Source organism: Branchiostoma floridae, chromosome 6 (assembly GCF_000003815.2).
Source record: "Branchiostoma floridae strain S238N-H82 chromosome 6, Bfl_VNyyK, whole genome shotgun sequence".
In the NCBI taxonomy this organism is placed as follows: Eukaryota; Metazoa; Chordata; class Leptocardii; order Amphioxiformes; family Branchiostomatidae; genus Branchiostoma; species Branchiostoma floridae.
In genome coordinates, this window is record NC_049984.1 from 1,497,491 (window position 1) to 1,505,524 (window position 8,034).

Below are 8,034 nucleotides of genomic sequence, written 5' to 3' on the forward strand. Positions count from 1 at the left end.
AAGCAAACAATTAAGCTTTTGATCGCGCTTTGGAGGAGAGAGGAAATGCATGAAGCACAGAGCAAGCTAGAAAAATCCATGAAAAAACAAGGACATCTTTGAGCAGAAGATCTCCCTCTTCGCCAACATATATTATGTTAGTTAGGTCATGACCCTAAATGACCTGGGTTTGAGAAAACCTACAATGGTGTACGAAAGTATAAAAGTATCTAAGTCCAGGTACCAGGGAATCGCAATCAGCTTGTTCTTTTTGAGTGTAAACAGGGTCTTAGATAAAACTTTCAGTTCATCACTCCTCCTATCAACAAGCCCCCCATCATGCGTCAAGTGACTGCTGGTTTACACTTGGATGCAAAGGATTTGCAGTTTACCCTTCTTGAAGAGATGGGTGGGGCGGGTGGGAGGGGCAGTGATTATCCACTACTGATAACAGGCCTGAGCATTCAACAATGCTAGACTGGTCACTTGATGGGTATGCACCTGGGTATGCATGGAGCAGCAGAGGACAGAGGGAAACTGAAAATAGATTTCAAGATGTGTTCAGGGGAATATTGTTTTCACAGCTTCTAATACGTTTTAATCTACTGAATAGACACTTTTAATTTTTATAGGACTCTTGACAAGCCGAACTCCTTATGCCACTGGTAGATCTGCCTGAATATTAATTCTATAGATGCTAATACACAACAAACATACCAACAAATGTAGCTATTTTATAGACTAGTTGGCCATTCTTGCCAACATCCTCTCAGGAAAACATTTTCAAATCTGTAGGAAATCTGTAAGCGAAGGTAGCTAGTAGTAGTAGAAAGGTTGGTATTTGCTTATGACCAAATTTAGAAATTTTTACTCTGTCCTTCTTATGCCAAAAAGGGACTCTTCCAAAATTGAACTTGAAAAAAATCATCCCATGCCAGGATGGACACTTCATAATGTAACCCAAAACTAAGGTTTGTTGTTTGTTTGAACCTTTATTTATTCATTAGAAGCTGAAATCGGCCTGCAAGCCGCTTTTCTGGTACTATAAGGTACGTTCATACTAGTCCTGCACTGCAACAGCACTTATTTCTTAATTAGGCCATGTTGATTTGATTATATGGATGACATCCTCTGGGAATCCAAAAAGTGATGCGAGCAAGCGAATTAAAAAAAAAAGATTGACATAAAAAAGTTGCCTTGATAGAACCTCCTTGATCTAATAAAGCGAAGCGATTGGCATTGCAAGTGAAAGTGCAGATTGGGCCAAATTGCAATGTGAATGACCCTACCATTCATCCACAATCAGCCAGCCTGAGTACCAGCCTTGACCCCATTCATACTCAGAAAAACAATTTGAAAAACATGTTATCCTAATAAAACGACCCGATTCTAATATGCTTCTGCAGTGTGAACGCTCCCAAATCACTTGGATGTCGTCAAAGTGAATCCTTCACGATCCACCTCGGGGAGGTGGATAGAACTGGGGCAAGTGGATAGAACTGCGCTACAGGGTGTCCCGATTCATGTGATTCAGCAGTGTGAACGCGCAAGTGGATAGGATTCCGCTACGTTCCAGGGTGTGACGTCATGCATCCGGGAACTTGTGGTCCTACTTTGCATTGTGTGGGAAACACTATACACGCCTGATCGCTTCGTTTTTCAGCGAGCATTTTCTGCTGTGTTTTACTTCCAACAACAATGAGCGGAGAGAAAGGGAAATCTTCATCATTCGCCAAGTGAACACCAGAACAAACGAAGCTGCTCATTTCCGTCTGGGGCGGGAGGAGACGCAGAAAAAGCTTGGGAAGGTCCATAAAAACGGACATTTATGAAGATATATCCAAAGGAATGGTGGAGCATGGAGTTGAGAAATCCCTTGAACGGTGCAGAGATAAAGTTAAGAATCTCACCGCCAACTACCGCAAGACGCAGCGATACGTCTGAAAGTTTTATTCAGATAAGACTGAGGGCACACTAATCGAATTGCCGAAGAGCAATCAAATGTGAACACAATTTTGGATCAGATAGAAAATTTTTAATTCAGATAAATGTTTTATTCAAACTGTTTTTCTGAGTGTGAACCGCTCAGGCTCAATCCTTTTGCCCCACATTCCATTTGTGCTATTCTTTAGATGGTAGATGTTGGTCTGAGCTGCTCTGTAAAGCAAGGTACTATAGATCATGCTCCTTGTCAACAAGTACATGACATCCGCACAAGCTGCAAGAGTCTCAACTCCTTGGTTTTGAAAAGTACAGGGATATACATAGAAACTTTTAATTTGGGGCCAGTGAAAAGTTGACTTGGGCCATCATGATTTTTTATGAATTTGCTCTATAGGGCAAATGGATTTTAAAAAATATGTTCAACCCAATTCCACAACACCAGCAGGCGTCAGGAGATGACAGGATAACACCATATGTGTGTGGGGAAAGACAAAGGGCCACCTGGTGAGACTCCTTAGAGGAGAGGCATAGAGGACAGTCAAAAAATGGGAGGGGGGGTCTAGTCACAGGCTAGTAGATTTATCAACCACAACATGAACTAAAAAAATAAGTCAACTAGAGCAACCCTGTAGAATTGCATAGTCCTTTATTCAGGAGGGAAGTTACAACACCAGATACAAAATGACCACAGATGGTTGACAGACATGTGGGTTTATCTGACCAATATCAGACTCTGCCCAGTGGGGTGCCTGTTCCCACTGTTTCTTGCTCATCGGATCGCCTCCTTGCTCATCCTACCCTGGATATCAGAGTACAACTTAGCCGGCTAAGGGAATTACTGCGCGGGGCGTATCTCGCCGGGCCGGCTAATTCGATTTACGGGGCTATGTTGCTAGCGGCCCGGGAAAGAACCGTAGCCGCGAGCACTGTTCTCTGGATACCAGGGTATGCTCATCCAGAGTTCTTACAGGGAAAAATAACTCATATATAGACTACAATGCCATTTGTTTCTTACCCTCATAGCAAAAGGTATGACTTTTCAAAGATGATGTGAAGGAGATCTTCAAGACAGTCACAGCTGTTAGCCAGCCTGGAGTATGCATGATAATTATTCGCCCACCCATGGAGTTACCTATCACTGTGCTTGTTTACACCAGAATGGCCACCTCTACCATCTCTACTTGAGATAGTTTCAGAAACTCAGCTGAGACCTTATGCTGTTTGTATTTGCAAGGAGGGTATTTCCAATAACAATGTAGGTTAGTATACTGAAATGTGGTTACCACATGAAAGACTATAGTATGTTCTCAAGATTTTCAATTTTGAGGCCAAGCATGACTATAAACGCAGTCACTGCTGATTGGCTCAGCCTCAGTGAGGGAAAACTGTGCGGTTTATTCAAACTGGAAGCAAGGTCCTTGTAGCATGGACAGTACTATAAACTTCCATGTTGTACTTGTAGCTCCTGGAATATGCACTATGTAACATATTGGCCAAAAAATTGAAAAGATTTCAGTTTATGTATATCACAGTATCTATCTTCTAAACCTAAGATAAATCATTGACCCATACAATACCTTTTTTACCATATTTGCTTCCTTACTTCATATTCCTAGTGTTTGTGAACTGTGAAAAAAATGCATAAGGTCATAAGGTCAACTGATAGTCAGAAAATCCTGTTTGCAAATAACAACAACAGGAGGTCCCCCAAGGGAGGGGTTATATCACTAGCACAGCCAAAATCTCCTTTTGCTTCAGAATAACAAGACATCCCTGCCCCTGGCATGGGAGTCTGATATTTGTAAAATCACTACCAGGGTTATCAACAAGCTGGCATTATTTCCCTTCAAACCTGCATGAAATTTTGTCAAGATGAAGTTTTTTAAAAGAAACTTCAGCTAATATCAGTCATCCCCACTGTGCAGTCAGGCCTATTTTTTAAAGCCTGACTGACCATCTGTGGCCAGTGTTGGTTGGTGGAGTTTTCTATGGTCATGTTACGTTGTTATTATCCCTCACTGAATATTAGTATGGAATGCCATGGGGTTGACTGGTGTAAAACTTTAAGACTTCTACTTGGCTGAAACTACTCAACTTTACCAAGGAGGTTATATAGACCTTGCAATGACTTTACTGAGTTATTTCCTAACTGGCAATTGACTGCAGTGTACCATCTCTGCTCTAGCCTCCGTTGCAGTCTTTGTGTCTGCTGTGTCTGTAAACATTCTGCCAGCACAGTTCAGCCTGGTCTGCCTTTTTTTGTTTTTAGACATTTTTGTCAGCCTTTCTATCTTGTCCTGTTTACCTTATGTCTGAAACGTCTAGGAACGTAAAAAAAAAAATGAACTTCTACTTGGAGAGTATCTCTATACCCTGATGGTCACTTTTACGGAGGGACTGAAGGAGCTCTCTATCTGATAAACCAAGGACAGAATTCAATGTTCTTGCCTTGATTAAACCTCCTTGGCCAATAGAATTGAGAGTTAACTTTTAATTATATACAAAATGTGTTATGTCCTTGGTCAAACCACCTTGTGTCGTGAGTTAGATAGGATTTTTAAATTCTTGACCCCCATCCCCTAAACATCCCATCCCCCAACATCTAAAGCAAGGAGTTTATACCCTTCTTGATCCCAGTATCCCAGTCCATTCAGGGATGTTTGTTTGTGAACACCACCCTAATCAACATCAGGGTGTGAATTACCCTGATTTGCATTGAGCCAAAATAGAACAATGGATCCTCCCTGGGTGGCTATAGTCAGGTTCTGGGTCATAAAGGGGCCAGACAGTTGCTAATCTGCAGATCCCATGGGCCCATGGTATCAAGGCAAATAAAAATAAGGATAAGATTGAAAAATTAAAATCTAAATAATCCTATAGATGCAATACGTAATATCAACACCCCTAAAAAAAGCAGAATGAACGGCCCTTTGCGGCCTTCTACAAGCGCTGGTGTTTGTTGTTTGGGGAGGGTGTCTGCGCAGAAAAATTATGATCTTCGTGGCATAAGACCCTGTCTCTGGCCCATAGTTTGAAAATCATGAATTAGCGCCCGCCCCAACAATAACCGCCAGCACTCGTTGTGCAATAAACTTTGACTTGACTTGACTTGACTTGACTCGGGGAACTTAGGCCACAAAGGAGGCTACATCGATCAGGGCCATATTTGCGCATGTATCAATTGAGGCTATAACCTCCTTGCTGTTACTAATTTTGAGAGACTTTGGAAATGTTATGTCTGCACAAATTTATAAAGAACTTCCTTTGTCTCTAGACCCCCATCTGGCCATCTGAACAATTTGTAGAAATTTGGCCCCAAACATTTTTTTTCAGAGGGCTTGACCAGACATTGGAATACATAGTTGCCTGCTCTGAGCTCCTCTGGCTGGTCAATTTCTAGTTGTTTTTTGAGCCAGCTTTTTTCTGGCAAGTCATGGAATCTGACCAAGGAGCTAATTGATCTGACCAAGAAGCTTTTGACAGAGTTTTCCTATTAGAAAAATTATTTTTTCAAAGATATATCAAGTGTAACAGTGGGGGGTTCAACTAGTGCCAAACACTGAACAGCAAATGCCTATCGGTCAGTTCAGCCGGGGGGCCGTGACGGTTTCTCTCATGTCTAAAGACAAACCGTCACTGGTGACGGTAATAGGAGGTTGTGGATCATATGCCAATGATATGCTAACAAGTCCGTAGCAGTGGAAACAAGTTTTGCAACAAAGTTCTAACGTTCGTTTGAGACATTGAAAGTCGTCAAATGTTCCAGGTGAAATGGCCTGCCACCAGTGACTGCTTCCTTGTTATTCTCCTATAACCCTATCACAGCTTGCACTACTATGCACCAGTGCGGTGAGGGCAGAAGCCAAGTTCAAGTCTGGGTATTGCCCGTCCGCCCTGTACATGTGCCTCATCCTCTATGCTGCCTCATATAAAGGAAAATGCGGGTAGTAAACGAATTCAAAATATGATAAATGGTATTCAGGTGCAAGACGAAACACGCGCCATTTTGATTCGCATGCAATACAGGCAGCATAATTATGACAGTGAATGAACATGTTACAATATTACAAGAGACTCATGTCTTGAGTAAAGTATACTAAATATACAAATGAAAGGTATCAAGGTAGTAATCGGCTGTAGAGTGTAGACAGACAACCCTACTCTCCAAGCAGAGGTCGAATCGCACAGATATAGCAGTAGTCGAAAAAATTACACTTGCGCTCTTCCTCGTAGGAAGAGCACGAGTGTAATTTTTTCGACTACTACTATATCTACGCGATTCGACCTCTGTTTGGAGAGTAAGACAACCCTATATAGGCACGAGCCTACAAACTCTTGCCGACAGCTTTTTTTCAGCGTCTAGATGGAACTGCAATATCGCCATTAAGATATCGGCAGAATTTCTCCCGAAAGGTCCGGACCATTCGCCCGATAGCTTAGCAGGGGTCCCCGACAGCTTCCGCGCGCGTGTAGATGTGTCCCGACTTCAGGAGGGCTCATTAGCATAAAATGCGGGCTCATTAGGCTATATAGCTGTTTATGACTGCAAGTGCGACAGATGTCCCGCGGCCAACGTTCCAGATCCCTCCCGACATCTCCAAAGATATTGGCAAAAACTGAGTATAGATTGGGCCATAGAGTGTAGATGGACAACCCTAATCCATGTAGAACTTCAATTTTTTGGCATTTTGTTTAGAGCTAGCTTTATTGGCCATTTTAATTCTATATTATGCATTGTAGCTGCTCAGAAAGCATAAACTGATGAATTTTGTGACTATAGCATAATTAATCCTGCCCAACCCTTAAGTCCAAAGCGTCTAGTCCTATCTTCCAGTATTACCACTAGAGTCCATGAGTCCAGTCCAACCTTAAGTACCCCTAGAGTCCAAGAGTCCAGTCCTACGTTCCAGTATTACCCCTAGAGTCCAAGTGTCCAGTCCAACCTTAAGTACCCCTAGAGTCCAAGCGTCCAGTCCAATGTCGTCAACCCCCTCTCCTCAGTTATTTTTTGGAATAGCCCATTCTAATTTCTAGTTCATCAATAATGAGTGTCACTTTGAAACTTTTGTTGGACAAGTGAATACTTGTGGAATCTTGTCACTACTTGCTCCCCCTGCAGTAATGCAGTGAAATTTATTTCTTCAGCATTTGCTGTTGCATATATCTTAAACCTGACGTGAATGTCAGTTGACAATAATTTGTACTTACCGAAAGACCACTGTGACCGTCTAAAAATGGTGGAGGGGAGGGGGGCGATCTGTTCCGACAAAACTTGCTGCGGTCGCTAACTACCAATCCCCGCGCATTTTGAGCTTACACTACATTCCCTTTGACTCTCAGCCTCTCCTGGGTTGATGAGTAGACAATGGTGGGGGCCATGTTTCGCGAGAAGCGATATACGACGCCTTATTTATGCCGAACCAACAAGGAGTAACGGCTTTCCCCTCCATTTTCAAAATGGAGGGTCACTTAGTGCGCATGCGTGTCCCTGGCCAATCAAACGGTCGCGATTGCGGACGTTGACCTGGGGGTCAGGGATTTGACCTGTTCTTCTTGTTATGTAATTCTATTTCAGAGGCTGATCTGATCAGATTCTCATCATTCTGTTTTCACCTTGTCCCTTTACTTCAATTGACTATCTTTCTAGGAGTACTAGTGTTTTGTCTTAGATCAAAACATGTCAAATACGTGAACTTTGTTATAACCGTTATATATCATAGAATTTGTCTATAATAATAATGGATAAATATATATTCGAAGACGATCTTCGGTGTCCTGATGTGGGGTCCTTATGTGGGGTCCTTATGTGGGGTTCTTATGTGGGGTCCTTATGTGGGGTCCTTATGTGGGGTCCTTATCTGGGGTCCTTATGTGGGGTCCTTATGTGGGGTCCTTATCTGGGGTCCTTATGTGGGGTCCTTATGTGGGGTTCTTATGTGGGGTCCTTATCTGGGGTTCTTATGTGGGGTCCTTATGTGGGGTTCTTATGTGGGGTCCTTATGTGGGGTTCTTATGTGGGGTTCTTATGTGGGGTCCTTAACTGGGGTCCTTATCTGGGGTCCTTATGTGGGGTCCTTATGTGGGGTCCTTATCTGGGGTCCTTATGTGGGG

General features: G+C 42.7%; 1 long non-coding RNA gene across 1 annotated transcript in view; it reads right to left on the minus strand.

The window, feature by feature from the left end:
• LOC118418033 overlaps nt 1-7,419 on the minus strand; it is a 10,213-nt gene extending 2,794 nt beyond the window's left edge. Inside the window, exon 1 of the long non-coding RNA XR_004831428.1 lies at nt 7,132-7,419. This is a non-coding gene — a long non-coding RNA (uncharacterized LOC118418033). The remainder of the gene's footprint in view (nt 1-7,131) is intronic.
• Nucleotides 7,420-8,034: the final 615 nt, after the last annotated feature.